The sequence below is a fragment of the Dendrobates tinctorius genome, unplaced genomic scaffold (assembly GCF_039654945.1).
Source record: "Dendrobates tinctorius isolate UK_male_01 unplaced genomic scaffold, ASM3965494v1 ptg000191l, whole genome shotgun sequence".
Taxonomy (NCBI): domain Eukaryota; kingdom Metazoa; phylum Chordata; class Amphibia; order Anura; family Dendrobatidae; genus Dendrobates; species Dendrobates tinctorius.
Genome location: NW_027361858.1, coordinates 13,651,965 through 13,671,307, shown reverse-complemented (window position 1 = coordinate 13,671,307; position 19,343 = coordinate 13,651,965). Strand labels below are relative to the sequence as shown.

At 46.3% G+C, this 19,343-nt stretch overlaps 1 protein-coding gene across 1 annotated transcript in view; it reads right to left on the bottom strand.

Annotated features, from left to right (window-relative positions):
- Positions 1 to 19,343, bottom strand: part of RIGI (RNA sensor RIG-I) — a 145,780-nt gene that overhangs the window by 109,541 nt on the left and 16,896 nt on the right. The window lies entirely within an intron of this gene.

Sequence of the window (19,343 nt, the reverse complement as noted above, 5' to 3'; positions counted from 1 at the left end):
AATTGTCTGTGTCTGACGGTGTACAGAGCATGCCACATCTCCTGGGCAGGGGAGGAACCAAAAGACAATACTGACATTACAGCAGGGGATCACAGAGGATTCATTTTGTGAGGTAAAATATTTCACTGACTGTTTATTCAAGCGTCCATGACAGCACCACCAAGATAGGGGATCCGCCCTTCAGGAACAGGAAACCTACTGATACAAAAGGGCGGCACCTCTCCCACGCATCAGTTTGAACGGTCACTGCTAAAGGATAAAGGTTTTTTCTCCAGGCTTTATAAATACCCTGCTTAAAAGCAGGAAAGAGATTACAACTAAACTTTACATCAGAACCTGGAAGAGGTTACTACAGAACTCAGGGGTTGTAGCTGGAGAATCAGTACCGATAACCCAAATCCTGGAATTCCTGCAAAAAGGTTTAGACATGGAGCTTTCCACCAGCACCCTTAAAGTGCAAGTGTCAGCCTTAGGGGCCCTCTTTAGCTGCAACATCGCCGGTAATTACTGGATCAATAGGTTTATTAAGGCGTCGAGTAGGTCCAGACCAGTAGTTAAAGATAGGTTCATGCCATGGAATTTGAACCTAGTTCTCACAGCCATGACGGAGGCGCCGTTTGAACCCATTTCATCAGCGTCGATAAAAAACCTTTCCCTCAAAGTAGCCTTCCTGGTGGCACTGACGTCAGCTTGTAGAGTAAGTGACATCCAGGCATTATCTAGGCTTCCTCCATATACGCAATTCCAGGATGATAGGGTAGTACTTAGGCCTGATCTGGCATACTTACCGCTCTCGGTGGTGCTGTCATGGACTCCGAAAAATACCGTTAACCGGTAAGTAACTAGACTTTTTAAACAATATTTTACCTCACAAAATGTATCCTATGCGATCTCCTGCTGTAACGTCAGTATTGTCTTTTGCTTCCTCCTATGCCCAGGAGCTGTGGTATGTTCGGTAGTACACAGTCAGACACAGACAATTTTTAAAATTAACTTTCGTTCGTGGAAAAACCCTTTAAATAGAAATTCCTCCTGACATGCTGTGCACTGACTGTTTATTGATGGGGCACACAGGTCAAACAAGAGATGACATGAGAGAAGACAGCAGATGGGGAGAAAGCACACAGGGGTGAGAGAGCACAGGGGGGAGAAAGCACACAGGGGTGAGACAGAGCACAGGGGGGAGACAGCACGTGAGGGGAGAACACAGCACAGGAAGGAGAGAGACAGCAGACAAGGGGGATAGCACATGGGGTAGACAGGTCAAAGAAGAGAGCACAGACGGGAGAAGTCAGCACATGGGGAAAGAGAGCGTGGATAGATGGGCGAGCACATGGGGGGGGGGGGGGGAAGAGATTCTCAACGCTGCAAAGCCTGACCCCATCGTGACATTATCTCCCTCCCGATGTGATAGCATCGGGCCTCCATCTAGATGTCCATAAGCAAGAAGTCCTGAATTATCCACTTAAGGACAGAGCCACTTTGTACGTTAATGATCAGGCCAATTTTCTTTTAAACCTGACTAGTGTCAATTTATGAGAAAACTACTATGGAACGCTTCAACGGATCCCACTGATTTGGAGACTGTTTATTCGTGACATATTGTACTTTATGATAGTGGTAAAGTTTGTTCAATATGACTTATGTTTATTTGTGAAATAAAATAAGCGCACAAAAATGCAACACGGTGCGTTTGGCGCAGCGCCAAAAGGGCGCAAGCGCCAGCAAAATCATACCAGCACACGGCCAGCGTACCCAACGCTAAATATAGGGTACGCTGATCGCATGCAGTGTCATGTGATCATAGGAGGAGCTGACCGGAGGAGGCGCAGCCGGGGGCAAAGCTTAGCGACGGCCCTGTGCTCCGCCTCAGAACGCTAGTCTGAAACTAGCCTAAGCTTTAACCCCTTCCTGACATCAGACGTACTATCCCGTCCATGGGACCCGGGCCCCTATGCCCATGGACGGGATAGTACGTCTAGCGCGATCAGCGGCGCCCACGTGGTGAGCGCCGCTGATCGCGGCCGGGTGTCAGCTGATTATCACAGCTGACACCCGGCACTATGTGTCAGGGGCGGCCATGGACCGCCCCCGACACGTTAACCCCTTGCACACCGCGATCAAACATGATCGCGGTGTACCGGGAGTTAAAGGGAAGCATCGGCAGGGAGGGGGCTCCCTCCGTGCTTCCCTGAGCCCCCCACGGCAGCCAATGTGCAGCGCTGCTGCGGGGGGCTCCTTTCCTCCAGGCCCCCGGATCCAAGATGGCGACGGGGGCCTTCGGGGGCCTGGAGGAAGCTGGCTTCCTCAGTGCCTGCAAAGCGCAGGCATGAGGAAGCCTTGTGCACTGCCTGTGACAGATTGCTGATCTGTCACAGTGATCTGTGATGTGACAGATCAGCGATCTGTCACAGGACAGTGATGTCCCACCTGGGACTATGTAATAAAGTTAAAAAAAAATTAAAAAAAAAGTGTAAAAATAATAATAAAAAAAAAAAAAAAAAAAAAAAATCGCCAAATAAATTAGAAAAAAAAAAAAAGAAAAAATATATATATATTCCCCAATAAATTCATTTTTTGAAAATAAAAAAAACCCAAAACAATAAAAGTACACATATTAGGTATCGCCGCGTCCGTAACGACCCGCCCTATAAAGTTGTCCCATTAGTTAACCCCTTTAGCGAACCTCTTAACAAATAAAAATAAAAAACGAAGCAAAAAATAATGATTTATTATCATACCGCCAAACAAAAAGTGTAATAACGCGCGATCAAAAAGACGCATATAAATATCCATGGTACCGCTGAAAACGTCATCTTGTCCCGCAAAAAACGAGCCGCCACACAGCATCATCAGCGAAAAAATAAAAAAGTTATAGCTCGCAGAATAAAGTGATGCAAAAATAATTATTTTTTATATAAAATAGTTTTCATTGCATAAAACCGACAAAACATAAAAAAACGACCTAAATGAGGTATCGCTGTAACCGTACTGACCCGAAGAATAAAACCGCTTTATCAATTTTACCGCACGCGGAACGGTGTAAACGCACTCCCCCAAAAGAAATTCATGAAACGCTGGTTTTTGTTCATTCTGCGTCACAAAAATCGGAATAAAAAGCAATCAAAAAATGTCACGTGCCCGAAAATGGTACCAATAAAAACGTCAACTCGTCCCGCAAAAAATAAGACCTCACATGACTCGGTGGGTCAAAATACGGAAAAATTATAGCTTTCAATATGTGGTGATGCAAAAACTATTTTTACAATAAAAAGCGTCTTTTAGCGTGCGACAGCTGCCAAAAATAAAAACCGCCATAAATAGTAAATCAAACCCCCCGTTATCACCCCCTAAGGCTGGTTTCACATTAGCGCTTTTTAAGCGCACGCACGACCGGGGGTAGCTCCGCCCCCGAGCCGGCTCTCTGCCCGGCGTGCCCGCCCCTTGCTTGTAGCGCCGCCTCCTAGCGGACAGCGGCGCCTGCGATCGGCGCACCCTATCTTTAGCATAGGGTGCGCTGATCGTGCGCAGGCCGTGCGCTAGTTGCGCTTTGACCTGCGCTGCGCACTTTTGACGGTGCGCCGTGCGCGCCAAAATCCGAAAAGTTTGATTTTGGCGCGCACGGCGCACCGTCAAAAGTGCGCAGCGCAGGTCAAAGCGCAACTAGCGCACGGCCTGCGCACGATCAGCGCACCCTATGCTAAAGATAGGGTGCGCCGATCCCAGGCGCCGCTGTCCGCTAGGAGGCGGCGCTACAAGCAAGGGGCGGGCACGCCGGGCAGAGAGCCGGCTCGGGGGCGGAGCTACCGCCGGCCGTGCGTGCGCTTAAAAAGCGCTAATGTGAAGCCAGCCTTAGTTAGGGAAAAATAATAAAATTAAAAAAATGTATTTATTTCCATTTTTCCATTAGGGCTAGGGTTAGGGCTAGGGTTAGGGGTGTGTTGGGGTTCGGGTTGGAGTTAGAATTGGGGGTTTCCACTGTTTGGGCACATCAGGGGCTCTCCAAATGCAACATTGCGTCTGATATCAATTCCAGCCAATTCTGAGTTGAAAAAGTCATATGGTGCTCCTTCCCTTCCAAGCTCTGCCATGCGCCCAAACAGTGTTTTACCCCCACATGTAGGGTATCAGCCTACTCAGGACAAATTGCAAAACAATTTTTGGGGTCCAATTTCTCCTGTTACCCTTAGGAAAATAAAAAATTGGGGACAAAAATATTATTTTTGTGGAAAAAAATGATTTTTTTATTTTCACGTCCGAGCATTATAAACTTCTGTGAAGCCCTTGGGGGTTCAAAGTGCTCACCACACATCTAGATAAGTTCCTTAGGGGTTCTCGTTTCCAAAATGGGGTCATTTGTGGGTGTTTCCACTGTTTAGGTACATTAGGGGCTCTCCAAAGGCAACATGACACCCGCAGACCATTCCATCAATGTCTGCATTCCAAAACGTCACTACTTCCCTTCCGATCCCCGACGTGTTCCCATACAGTAGTTTTCTCCCACATATGGGGTATCAGCATACTCAGGACAAATTGGACAACAACTTTTGGGGTCCAATTTCTCCTATTACCCTTGGGAAAATAAAAAAAATGGTGACTAAAAGATCATGTTTGTGGAAAAAAATACGAATTTTTTATTTTCACGCCCGGGCGTTATAAACTTCTGTGAAGCACTGGGGGGTTCAAAGTGCTCACCACACATCTAGATAAATTCCTTAGGGGGTCTAGTTTCCAAAATGGTGTCATTTGTGGGGGGTTTCCACTGTTTAGGTACATCAGGGGTTTTCCAATCGCGACATGGTGTCCGATCTCAATTCCAGCCAAAAACGTCAAATAGCGTTGCTTCCCTTCCGAGCTCTGCCATGCGCCCAAATAGTGGTTTACCCCCACATGTGGGGTATCAGCGTACTCAGGACAAATTGCACAATAACTTTTAGGGTGCTGTTACCCTTGGGAAAATAAAAATTGGGGTGAAAAGATCATTTTTGTGGAAAAAATATGATTTTTTAATTGTACCGCTGTACGTTATAAACTTCTGTAAAGCCCTTGTGGGTTCAAAGTTCTCACCACATATCTAGATAAGTTCCTTGGGGGGTCTAGTTTCCAAAATGGGGTCACTTGTAGGGGGTTTCCACTGTTTAGGTACATCAGGGACTCTCCAAACGTGACATGGCATCCGATCTGAATTCCAGACGCACCTAAAGGGTTAATAAACTTCTTGAATGTGGTTTTGAGCACCTTAAGGGGTGCAGTTTTTAGAATGGTGTCACTTTTGGGTATTTTCTATCATATAGACCCCTCAAAGTGGCTTCAAATGTGATGTGGTCCTAAAAATAAAATGGTGTTGTAAAAATGAGAAATCGCTGGTCAACTTTTAACCCTTATAACTTCCTAACAAAAAAAAATTTTGGTTCCAAAATTGTGCTGATGTAAAGTAAACATGTGGGAAATGTTAGTTATCAAGTTTTTTGTGTGCCGTATCTCTGTGATTTAAGGGAATAAAAATTCAAAGTTGGAAAATTGCGAAATTTTCAAAATTTTTGCCAAATTTCCGTTTTTTTCACAAATAAACGCAAGTTATTTGAATGAAATTTTACCACTATCATGAAGTACAATATGTCACGAGAAAACAATGTCAGAATCACCGGGATCCATGGAAGCGTTCCAGAATTATAACCTCATAAAGGGACAGTGGTCAGAATTGTAAAAATTGGCCCGGTCATGAACGTGCAAACCACCCTTGGGGGTGAAGGGGTTAAGCTATGCCAGCAGTGAACCAAGTTCCCCTCATTTAGCTATGCATTATCCTTACTTTCCTTGTTTCCTGGTTTCTGGCAAGATGGGGTCTAGTGACAAATTCTGGTGACTAGCCGAACTGTGGTATTGGTAGAACTACAGTTGTGCTCAAAAGTTTACATACCTCGGCAGAGATTTTGTTTTCTTTTCAGAGAATATGAAAGATAAAACAAAAACTTTTTCTCCACTCATGCTTAGTGGTTGTGTGGGGAGGTTGACCTGACAGAAAAATCTGCTTTTAGTAAAAGGCAGAGGGAATAATTCAGTGCAGAAATAGAGGCACTGAGAAGTAGGAAAAAGAATGCCGTATTGAGTGTGACCATTAGAGGGCAGTGGGGAGCACAGAAGAGAGTGGTTACATAACTGCCACAGGTCAAGTTCACACTCATTGGTCAAAGGTGACTGTCAGGTGACAGTGGGCAGAGCTACCTAGGCTGGGAGTATAAAGGCTGGGAGAAGCTTCCAGAAAGTCCAGTCAGCCAGGGGAGCTCACTAGAAAGGAGGGTCTGCCGCGCAGTAGAGAGTCCTCAGAGAGCACCAGACAGTAGAGACGGTCACGGGGGGTGACCCAGGAACACAGAAGTATCAGACGGAGACAGTCTGAGCGTAATAGGTACCAGTGTACTTTGAACGGGGAAGCGCTGTGGTGGAAGTGCCTAGGGCAGCCACAGTGAGGAGAACTGCAGAGGACACCACTACAGTGGCACAGAGGCATCTAAGGTACCCGGGTCTGTGTGAGGAGGAAAAGTGAACAGTCCTGTATTAAAGTGTGGACGTCGGCAAAGTTGGTGAATAAAACCAGACCTGTTTAACTGCAGTACTGTCTCAGTCTCCTGTCTGTTTGCGCTAAGAAGTGGATCACCCCCCCCAGTTCTGTTGGATCAGCACACCTTCCCCGCCTATCATCATCACCAGCATCACCTCCTAATTTGCCTTCCCTCTCCACCTCCCCCCCCCTACATTTGGTGTAGTCGGCAGGATCAATTGCCGCCAATACAACATCTTCAGCGGCAGGCCTGCCACCAAGTAGCAAAGGCCCCAAGTTGTGTGGGGTGAAGAATTGTTTGGTTGCTGTTCTCTGTGGATTAAAAAAAAAAAAAAAAAAAAACCTGGACTGTGGATTGCTGGCTGCCAATAAAATGGCTGTGGTAATTTGGCGTCCAAAGAGAGAGATACAGACATTGCTGATTGTACTGGATGACCTGGGGCTTTATCAAATCCGCCCCTGGGGGGGAGTGGTTCGTCTGAAGAGAACTGTTCCCTCATGTTGGACCCTGGAAGATGGGTGGAGAAGCTCACCGCCGCATCCCCCCCAAGAACGGGAGTGGCCCGGGTGGAGAGACCTGCTGTGGCTGCTTGGCGCCATTCAGCTACTGGACCTCGGACGGCATGAGACACTGTAGCTGTCGGGGTGTCGGACGCAAGGAATGGTGGTGGCACCAAGAATTGGAGACCCGTCGGGAGACCTGTTCAGGGAGCCTCCCCGCGGAGCTGTTGGGCCTGGAGGCCGGCCCTGTCGGACGGCGGGGTGAAGATCAACGGCTGAAACAGGAGTGGTGGGAGAGTCTGCTGGGAGCCGCGGCGGCTGGGAAGGTGAGCGTGTCTCTGGCCCCGCCGGCGACACCCCAGGCAAACCCTGACCCCACGTGCCATGCAGCGGACAGACCACGGGCCTTGACACCGGTCCTCGGCCTCCCCGCCCACCTCTATACGCTGTGGTGCCTCCAGCTCTGAGCGACGGTGTAGCCCCCTTCAAGCTGACTTCCAACGTATCGGTCTCACTCCCGGGCACTACTGAAATCGGGCCATCAGCTGCCGTGTCTGACTTACCGGAAAGTGCGACCGCTGCTTCATCTGTGGCCCTACCTGAGGTTGCTTTGCCGGAGCCCATGGAAGCCTTGGTACCAGCTGCGGCCACGCCTACGTCGCTGTCAAAGCCGGCTGCAGCCTACTCACAATCGGAGCCTATGGCCGCTTCTGTACCGCCCTCAACCTCGACCCGCCCACCGGACTCTGCGGCCTATACCGGGCCCTCTGCCTGGGTTGCGGAGGTCATTGAAGGAAAAAAGGCCAGAGAGCGGGAGATCTGGGGGCTGCTCCATGAAAAAGGAGACCGTGGAGCCGCCATGTCCACTTCTATCGGGAGGCTGGTACACGCAAACCGGGAGAAAGGGTATGGCTTCATCCAGGACCGCACCACTGGAGAGAAAGTTTACCTAAATGTGTAGTCCATCCGTCACGGCCGGGCTTTGCAAGAAGGAGACTGGGTATCTTACTATAAGGAGTACTGCCCCCGAGGCTACTACGCTGTGGCAGTAATTGCTTGCCCTGAAGATTTCGTGCCCCCGTAAAAGAGACTCCCAGAGACACCCCAAGAGTCCCAGGACTTTAAGTCCCTTGCTGAGTTGGCAAAACATCGGCCTCAGGAGATGACCCGGACTACTGGGAGTTTGATACACAGTTGTGCAATTCATCGGATAGTTTCACGACCGCGTTTATAGAAATGTTTTTGTTGTTGTTTATGGTTATCTCCTGATGCAGTGGGAACGCATAAGGGGGATGCTCAGGTCAAAGGAAGGGGGATTATGTCAGTATGACAGTTTTTATGTTAAAAAAAAAAAAAAAAAAAAAAAAAAAAAAAGAGTAAAGAAAAAAAAAGAAGCTCTGTTTTGATAAAAACGTATTGCAACAAATGTGGAAAAGTGTGTAGTGAATTTGAAATGTTAAAGTGTTATTTATTTTAAACAAGAAAATGTATATTCAGCAGGTCCCGGGTACAGAGAGTATGACGACCACGACTTGTCCAAGATGACAGGACGACAGGACAAGGAGACAGACAGACCGGGTACATGAGTAAGGGGTCTGTGTGACCAAGGGTCTGTGTGACCGAGAGTCTGTGTGACCGAGAGGGGTCTGTGTGACCAAGAGTCTGTGTGACAAAGGGGTCTGTGTGACCGAGAGTCTGTGTGACAAAGGGCTCTGTGTGACCGAGAGCCTGTGTGACAAAGGGCTCTGTGTGACCGAGAGCCTGTGTGACAAAGGGCTCTGTGTGACCGAGAGCCTGTGTGACCCAAACGCCAACCTTGACTTATTGTTAAAGTGCCAGGTTCCGGACACCACATACACCCCAGGAGAATGGAAAGAGATTGTTGAGGACGACAATGGTTAAAAGAAGGAGGAATGTGGGGAGGTTGACCTGACATAAAAATCTGCTTTTAGTAAAAGGCGGAGGGAATAATTCAGTGTAGAAATAGAGGCACTGAGAAGGAAAAAGGGTGCCATATTAAGTGTGACCATTAGAGGGCAGTGGGGAGCACAGAAGAGAGTGGTTACATAACTGCCACAGGTTAAGTTCACACTCATTGGTCAAAGGTGACTGTCAGGTGACAGTGGGCGGAGCTACCTAGGCTGGGAGTATAAAGGCTGGGAGAAGCTTCCAGAAAGTCCAGTCAGCCAGGGGAGCTCACTAGAAAGGAGGGTCTGCTGTGCAGTAGAGAGCCCTCAGTGAGCACCAGACAGTAGAGACGGTCACGGGGGGTGACCCAGGAACACAGAAGCAACAGACAGAGACAGTCTGAGCATAATAGGTACCGGTGTACTTTGAACGGGGAAGCGCTGTGGTGGAAGTGCCTAGGGCAGCCACAGTGAGGAGAACTGCAGAGGACATCACTACAGTGGCACAGAGGCATCTAAGGTACCCTGGTCTGTTGGAGGAGGAAAAGTGAACAGTCCTGTATTAAAGTGTGGACGTCGGCAAAGTTGGTGAATAATACCAGACCTATTGAACTACAGTACTGTCTCAGTCTCCAGTCTGTTTGCGCCAAGAAGTGGGTCACCCCCCAGTTCTGTTGGATCAGCACACCTTCCCCGCCTATCAGTATCATCACCTCCTAATTTGCCTTCCCTCGCCACCCCCCCCCCTACAGTTGGGTGAAGCCATTTATTGTCAAACTACTGTGTTTTCTCTTTTTAAATCATGACAACCCAAATGACCCTGATAAAAGTTTATATACCCCATTTCTTAATATCATGTATTGCCCCTCTAACATCAATGACAGCTTGAAGTCTTTTGTGGTAGTTGTGGATGAGGTTCTTTATTTTCTTGATGGTAAAGGTGCCCACTCTTCTTGGCAAAAAGCCTCCAGTTCCTGCAAATTCCTGGGCTGTCTCAAGGTGCTCAAAACCACATTCAAGAAGTTTATGAACCCTTCAGGTGCTTCACAGGAATTTTTGTAATGTTGGAAAAAAAAAAAAAAAAGAACATTTAACTTTTTTTTTCCACAAAAAATCTACTTAAGGCCGGTTTCACATTTGCGCTTTATAGCGCAGCGACGGTCTGGCACGGCCACCGCTAAGCCCTGCCCCCTGCCCACCCCTTCCGGTCATCGCCGCCTTCTAGCGCACATGGGCACTTGCGATCTGCGCACCGTATCTTTAACATAGGGTGCGCAGATCGTGCGCTAGCAGGATTTTGCCGTGCGCTGCGCACTTTTGAAGGTGCGCCGTGCGCGCCGAAATGCAACATGCTGCGTTCGGCGCACACGGGCGCACCTTCAAAAGCGCGCAGCGCACGACAAAATCCTGCTAGCGCACGGCCAGTGCACGATCTGTGCACCCTATGCTAAAGATAGGGTGCGCAGATCGCAAGCGCCCATGTGCGCTAGAAGGCGGCGATGACCGGAAGGGGCAGGCAGGGAGCCGGCAGGGGGCGGGGCTTAGCGGCGGCCGTGCGCAGGCCGTCGCTGCGCTATAAAGCGCAAATGTGAAACCGGCCTTAGATCCCAAATTTTTTTTTATTTTGACAAGGGTAACAGGAAAAAAAATGGATCCCAAAGTTTGTGTGTGATTTCTCTTTAGCATGCAGATACCCCTTTTGAGGGCGAAAACTACTGTTTGGGAGCACAGCAGAGCTCGGAAGGGAAGGAGCGCTATTTGACTTTTTGAATGCAAATTTACTGGAGCAATTGGCGGACGCCATGTCGCATTTGGAGAGCCTCTGATGTGCCTAAACAGTGAAAATCCCACACAAGTGACACCATTCTGAAAATTAGACCCCTCAGGGAACTGATCTAGATGTGTGGTGAGCACATTGAACCCTCAGGTGCTTCACAGACGCTTATAACGTTGAGCCATGGATGAAAGAAAAATCATTTTCCCCCCAAAAATGTTATTTTGCTTCCAAATTTTGCATTTTTACAAGGGTAAGAGGAGAAATTGCACCACACAATTTGTTGTGCAATTTTTTCTGAGTACGCCGATACCCGAGAGCTCAGAAGGCAAGAAGCACAAGATTTTACTGTAAGGCTACTTTTACACATACCGCGTTTTTTGTGTTCTGTATCACCGCAATTTTTACGGTCTGCCGCAATAACGGACCGCAAAAAACTTGCGGATCGCAGTTTTTCATTTTTCCAATACTATGGAAATAGTATTGGAAAAAAAAAAGCGGCATTCCGCAAAACAGGAAGTGACGGTGCACCACAATAAACAAACCTCCGTTTGTTTTTGCGGCCCCATTGATTTTCAATGGGGGCAGTGTCCGTACGCCGTGAAAAAGATAGATCAGGCTCAATCTTTTATCACGGCCGCAAATACGGCCCTCACGGCCGTACGGCACACCGTGGAATTTTTGCGGGCCGATTTTGCAGCCCCATAGAAATCTATTGGGGCCCGCAAAAACGGCCGGCAAAAACACGGTAAGTGTAAAAGTAGCCTTATAGTTTGCAGGTGCCATGACCCAATGGGAGAGTCAATGAGGTGCCAGAACAGCAAAACCCCCCATAAATGACCCCATTTTACAAACTACACCTCTCACTGAATTTATCTAGGGGTGCAGAGATCATATTGACACCATGGGTGTGTCACAGAATTTTATACCATTGGGCAGTGAAGGAAAAAAACTACATTTTTAACAAAATGTTGTTTTAGCCCCAGATTTTACATTGTCACACAAGTAGTGGGTAAAATTGGCACCATAATTTGTCCCACAATTTCTACTGAACGTGGCAATAGCCCACATGGGACTGTACAGTACTACTTAGCCTTACGGAGAGACTTGGGAGGAATGGAGCGCTATTTGCCTCCTGGAGCACAAATTTTCCTAGAAAAGTTTGCGGACTCCATATACAGAGCCTCTAATTGCTAGAACAGCAGAATCCCCCCTCAAGTGACCCCATTTTGGAAATTATCTACAGGTGTAATGCAAATTTTGACTCCATGAGTATTTTCTGGAAACAAGCAGAAATGATTGATGTCAAGTAAAACTTGCAAACTGCCATTGTAGTGACCAGTATGATGCTGTCACTGGTACGTTAAGCCTAGACCATGCTTCTGGAGACATGCACCCGTAAGTTAGTCGGGCTCTCATCGCCTCAGAAATGTCAAACATGTGGACGCTATATGTGGTTTAGGTACACTGTGGAGCTCAGAAGGAAGGGGGGCATTTGGATTTGGGAGTTGAGAATTTGCTAAATTTCTTATGAAGGGTGAGGAGTCATTTCGCTTTTCCAGAGCCTTTGTATACCAGTAATGCGGAAGCCCACTATATTTCCGTTAACAGATGACAGACCCAAGTGGGGATTTCCTTTTTTTGTGGATTGAGTTGAAGCGTTTATTGGGAACATTTTACATAATGTTTGGGAACACATTTATCCGGCACTCTACGCTGAGTACTTACTTTGGGGTCTCCATCTAACTCTGAGTGACATGATTCAGATGAAACCCCCCCGAGGGATCAATTCACTGTAATGAGGCAGCAGATTTACTCTGGACTCCATCTGGCCTCTACTCAGAGGTGTCCTTTTTCAGAAGTGAACAAACCTGTGGCTGACGGTACTTTTATGCAATCCTAAAAAGACCATCACCGACGGATCACAGGTCAGAAAGCGTCCACAGTGTCTCCATCTTCCTCATTATAGGGAATCTACCGCTGAGGTTTCCGTCTGAATCATGTATTTCAGAGATTTACACTGAAACCCCAGTGTAAGCGCTCAACGCAGAGTGCAGGATAAGGCACCTTTCACACATCAGTTTTTTGCCATCAGTCACAATCCGTTTTTTTTTTAAAACTCGACAGATCTAGCGACTGATGCCGCTGGATCCGTTTTTTCTCATTGACTTGTATAAGCGATGGATGGCCGCACGTTTCATCCGTCATTCGACGGATCCGTCGGAAATTCTTTGTCCGTCAGCCAGAGACGACGCACAAAGGAACATTTTTTATCTCTGTCGAAAAGCGCCGGATCCGTTGCCGTCCGTCATCTGCTAGAATGGACGCCTATGGGCGACAGCTTCGTCACATGACGGATTCCGTTTTTTTTTTTTTACTGAGCATGCTCAGTTTACCTCTGCTCACTGCTGATGGGACAACTGATCCCATCATCCGACACCAACTACCACGAATTGCAGTGAAAGCAGGAGTGGCGGATGGGAAAATCCAAGGGAAGAGGTTACCGCAGGTAATGTATCTTAAAAAACATCAGTCAAAAAACGGAAGAAACAGATGAAAAAAATGGATGCAACGTATCCGTCGCATCAGTTTTTCACAATCTGCAACGGATCCGTCGAGCCGACAGATTGTGACTGATGCCAAAAAACTGATGTGTGAAAGGGGCCTAAATGTGCGCCAAGTCTTACTGCGAGCTTTGCAAGGCAGAATGAAAAAAAAAAAAAAAAAAAAAAACCAGCATGCGGTACAAGTGATTAGGCAACTTTATTCTTCGGGTCGGTGTAATTACAGCAATACCAGATTTATATCGGGTTTTTAGGTTTGCTGTCATAAGCACTAAAAGACACGTTTTATTGCAAAAACTAGTTTTTTTGCATCATCATATTTTGAGAGCTATAATTTCCATATTTTGGCTCACAGAGTCATGGGAGGGCTTGTTTTTTGTGGGACGAGTTGACGTTTTTATTGGTACCATTTTCAGATAAATTACATTTTTTGGACGCTTTCTATTCCGATTTTTGGGAGGCAGAATGAACAAAAAACAGCAAGTCAGGATTTTTTTTTTCTTTTTGGAGGGGGGTTCTGTCATTCCACATGTGGTAAAATTGATAAGGCAGTTTTATTCTTTGGGTCAGTACGATTACAGACGATACCACAGTTATATAATTTTTTTTTGGCGCTTTTACACAATAAAAACTTTTATACAAAAAAAAATATTTTTCCATCACTTTATTCTGAGAGCTAGAAATTTTATTTTTCTGCTGATGGAGCTCGTGTTTTGCGGAACAAGAAGTAGTTTTCAGTAGTACTGTATTTATTTATATTCATCTTATTGATTGCGTTTTATTGCACATTTTGTTCAGCGATATGATAAAGAATTGTTTTTTGCCTTTTTTTTATCGTGTTCACTAAAGGGGTTAACCAGTGGAACAATTTTATAGGTAAGGTCAATACCAAATATGTGTACTTTTTATTTTAGTTCATACATTTATGGGTACAATATCTTTGATTTTTTATTACTTTCTTTTCAAATATTTTTAGAATTATTTATTTAGTTACGGTAGTTTTTTTACTTTTTTCTAAGGGATTATCATTTTTTGCAGGCTGCTCACTTGTATAGCATGGGGATGCAGCAGCATCCCTATGCTATGCAAACTGTCACCTATGGACTGAGAGAAATTTGCAGATCATACACTGCACATGATCAAGTAACTTTCCTTGCTCTGGTGACCCGAATGTCATCCATCGGGTCACCATTGCAACTATCAGGACCCCACGGGGTCTCCGATACAAGGGCAGAGGAGCTGTGATCAATCTGCCTGCTTCCGAAATGATGAGATTGATCGCAGCATTTAGAAGGTGTAGTGCAGTGGGGTTGATACAGTGTGACAGATAGACAGGGACCACAGAAAGTTCAACATAATAGTGTCTTTATTTTCAGACTTATGTAAACACAGAAGCGATATCCTCTGGTTCGCAGCCGGGTTTCCACAAATAGTTCTTGTTCCAACCCATTGCCGTGGGCAATGACACTGCTGTGACTCCGGGGTGCATCAGTTGCTTTGGAGTCCCTAGTTCTGGGTTAGCTCCACAGGCCTGGGTTGCACAGAGCCTCTTGCTCTGCAGCTTGCAAGGCTCAAAACTGACCAAAGGCCAAACAGAGATTAAATGGAACCTTGGCCATAGAGCCACTTCCAAAACCCAGAGTGGAGAGAGGGATTCACAAGGCTACAAAACTTGCAAATCTCTCTAAAAATAAAAGCTCTTGCGGGTTTTCCCTAACAATATGACTGGGTCAACTACATGGACCCAATCCACACTTCCTTTTATTTTGCCTTGTGATTCACAGGCGTTCTGCTGTAAACATAAGGCGCTTAGTGGGTTTAATATGACTCTGTCCGCATCCTGGGGGATACATATCGGTCCTCGTATATGATCCCCCTCAGTACCTCACAGGGGTTAAAGTGCCAGGAGCGGTGGGGTACCGCTCCTGGCTCTGAGTGCCAGCTGTCAGAATCAGCTGACACCCAGCGGCGATCGTTCGCGCACAGCCTGTGTGCGCACACGATCGCCATGACGTAAAAATCCATCCCTGGTCTATAAGGCCCAGGGCACGTGGACGTATTATTAGTACAAATGTCATAAAGGGGTTAATAAAAGGCACAACTTTTTTTTTCCAATCTTGGACTGCTGCCATTTTTTGCATCATATCTAAATGTGAATCTGACTGAAGTCACTGGATTTGCACACTTTGTTACGGTTATGGTGCTGCTTCAGCTTTTCTTTACTGATATTTCTATATAGAGATAACTGGGAATTTGATCAAGCTCAGAACATTGAGAGCAGTGATGCTATGAAATTGTGATTCTACAGGATTGATAACACCAGCTCAGTAAGGAGCTGAGAGGGAGGTAGGTGAACAACTAACTGTTCAGTAGAAATCAATTGGCTGAAGAGAAATGAATGGAATGTTAACGCTTCTCCTGAAGAGTACCGTAACTACTATGCATGCTAAGCCAGGTTCTGGGCAAGCTTTTTTTTCGGTTTTGCGTTTTCTTTCCCCTACTTCCCAGAGCCATAACTTTTTTATTTTTCCATCAATATGGCCATGTGAGGGCTTATTTTTGCAGGACAAGTTGTACTTTTTAACAAAATTGGTTTTCCCATGTTGTGTACTCGAAAATGGGAAAAAAATTCGAAGTGCAGTGAAATTACAAAAAAAAGTGTAATCCCACACTTGTTTTTTGTTTGGCTTTTTTTGCTAGGTTCACTAAATGCTAAAACTGACCTGCCATTATGATTCTCCAGGTCATTACGAGTTCATAGACACCAAACATGTCATGGTTCTTTTCTAAGTGGCGAAGAAAAATCTAAATTTTGCGGAAAAAAAAAAAAAAAAGTGCCATTTTCCGATACCTGTAGCGTCTCCATTTTTCGTGATCTGGGGGTGAGGGCTTATTTTTTGCGTGCCGAGCTGACATTTTTAAGGATACCTTTTATGTACAGATACGATCTTTTGATCGCCCGTTATTGCATTTTATTGCAATGCTGCGGCGTCCAAAATAACCTTAATTCTGGCGTTTCTATTTTTTCCCGCTACTCCGTTTAGCGATTGGATTAATCCTCTTTTTTATTGATAGATCGGGAGATTCTGAACGCGACGATACCCAATATGTGTGTGTGATTTTTTTTTTTTGTTCTATTTTGAATGGGGCGAAAGGGGGATGAGTTAAACTTTCATATTTTTTTCAAATATTTTTAAACTTTTTTTTTTAAAATTTTGGCATGCTTCAATAGCCTCCATGGGAGGCTAGAAGCATCCACTACTTGATCGGCTCTGCTACATATAGGCGATGAGCAGATCGCCTACATGTAGCAGAATTACAGCATTGCTATGAGCGGTGACCACCGGTGGTGCTCATAGCAATGCCTCAACAACCATAGAGGTCTCTAGGAGACCTCAGGTTGTTATGGAAACTAGTGATGGGCGAGTAGCATCGTTGCTCATGTGATCTCCGAGTATTTTGGCGTGCTCGGAGATTTAGTTTTCCTCATCTCAGCTGAACGATTTGCGACTTGTAGACAGGCTGAATACATGTGGGAATTCCCTAACAAACACACATTCCCCACATGTATTCAAGCTGTGTAGCAGTCACAAATCATGTAGCTGAGGCGAAGAAAACTAAATCTCTAAGAACGCCAAAATACTCGGAGGCCACTCGAGCATGCTCTGGGACACCCGAGCAACGAGTATACTCGCTCATCACTAATGGCAACGCTGTTATGATTGAGTCACCGTAGGAGGCAAAAACAGAAATGGTAGCTAAGTCCAGAAAACCAGAGAAGTTGGCAGCTATCGGATTGCAGACCCCTGAACCTATCAACACAACTAGCAGTAGCCGTGGGGGGTTCCTACGATGCCCTAGACCCCTCAATCACAGCCGGAGAAATAGCTAGGCCTAAAGAAAGAAAGGGGAAAACTAAACTGCCCCAGAGCAGACCCCAAAGCAATAGGCAGCCCCCAACATATAATGATGGTGAAGCAAGATGAAAACACTAACACAGGCAGAAAGAGACTGAGCAAAGACGGGGCCCAATCTAGCTAGATAGAAAAGGACAGGAAGGCTGCTGTCTGCAATCCGTGAAAAACCCTATGAAAATAAGAGCCAACAGACTGACAGTGAAAAAGGCCCTGAAGACGCTAGGCTTCAAAAAAGCTATGTCAGTACTCAGGAATATTCTGAAGACAGAGCTACAGGCAAAAGGAGATTCAGCTCACCCCAGCAGGGAATGGCAGAATCCAGAAAAGCAAGGAAAACAAAAACAAAACACTAATGCAAACAGGCAAAGCAGAAAAACTTAGCTTAGAGGAGCAGGAATCAGACTGGTGTCCTAGAAGTCCACAGAGAAATCACCCGCAGTGCAGAAGGGCGTCGGCAGCCTTATATCCAGTCCATGACTCCACTCAGCCAGTCATCCTCATCAGGTTCAGGTGCCTGATAATCAGGCTCATTACCTTCCTTCACCAAAATAGGGAGTTCACCAGACCTCAGTGACGAAGGGGAAAATGAACTCACAACACAACGCATCGCTGACCTCTGATCAGCGTTTCTCAGCGGGATTTAACTACGGTAGTTTATAGGTGCGGGTCAATCGCGATTCCATCTGCACCTATTGCGGGCACATGTCAGCTGTTGAAAACAGCTGACATGTCCCAGCTTTGATGTGGGCTCACCGCAGGAGCCCTCATCAAAGCGGGGGTACTGCCATTGGACGTATTATTCCGTCGAAAGGTAGTAGGGGGTCAAGAAACTAGGAATAATTTGAGTCTGTGTGTGAACTTGACCTTCACAGTAGGGATCATTCTCACTTACTATGAAATCGGACAAATGTAATGAGATTTAAAAAATTCAGACCAATGTTATTCTACCACTGTGTGCTCGTTTCCATTTTTTTTTCAAGCTCAGATTGGATCAGACTAGAAAAAAAAATAGGTATTAGACCTACCGGTAATGATGTTTCCAGGAGTCCATCCTGACAGCACCATGGAGGACGTCCTCCTCCTCCTTACAGGGACAGGAAAAGCACATGAGAGGTTAAAAGGTCATGTCCCACCCCCTCTCCCTCTGTGATTTAACAAGTACCACAAGGTGGATGATGCTTGTAACAGTTTAATGAAACAATCATATTACAGCATATGATATAACATAATACAACATAGTATAACGTAACAGGGAGGGAACTACCCGTGCTGTCAGGATGGACTCCTGGAAACATCATTACCAGTAGGTCTAATACCTATTTTCCAGGACGTCCACCTGACAGCACCATGGAGAGTATCAAAGCACCTCCTCAGGGTGGGATTACCGCCTGGAGAACTTTTCTCCCGAATGCGGTCTGCTGCGGTCAGCTAACACATCAAGCTTGTAGTGCTTGCAGAATGTATTAAGATTGGCCCAGGTTGCTGCTCTACATATTTGATCAACCGAGGCCCCTGCCCGTTCGGCCCATGAGGCCGATACCGCCCTTGTAGAGTGGGCCTTTATGGAATCTGGCGGGTTGGCGCCTTCGGCTTGGTAGGCGTCAGAGATTACTGAGGTAATCCAGCGCGCGATGGATGCCTTAGAGGGCTTCTTCCCCTTATTTTTCCCCCCAAAAAGGATGAACAGGTTTGGGTCGATGCGCCAGCTATTTGTGGCCTCTAGATAATCTAGAACTGCCCGCCTCACATCCAGTGAGTGAAGACGCTGTTCCTTTTTATTACGGGGATTATCACAGAAAGATGGTAACACTATCTCCTGGTTTAAATTTTTAGAAGAGGCTACCTTTGGGTTAAATGCCGAGTCTAACCTTAAGATTATACGGTCATCTCTTATCTGGAGATATGGGTCCTTAGTGGACAGGGCCTGGATCTCCCCTATTCTTTTGGCCGTGGTAATGGCTACCAGGAAGGCCGTTTTACGAGTGAGAGCAGAGATGGTTATTTTCTCACCGAGAGCGTAGGGGTCTGTACAGAGAAACCTGAGTACCAGGCCCAGGTCCCAAGGCGGGGTGAGCTGCCTAATCGTGGGGCGCAGGCGCTGTGTAGCTCTTATAAATC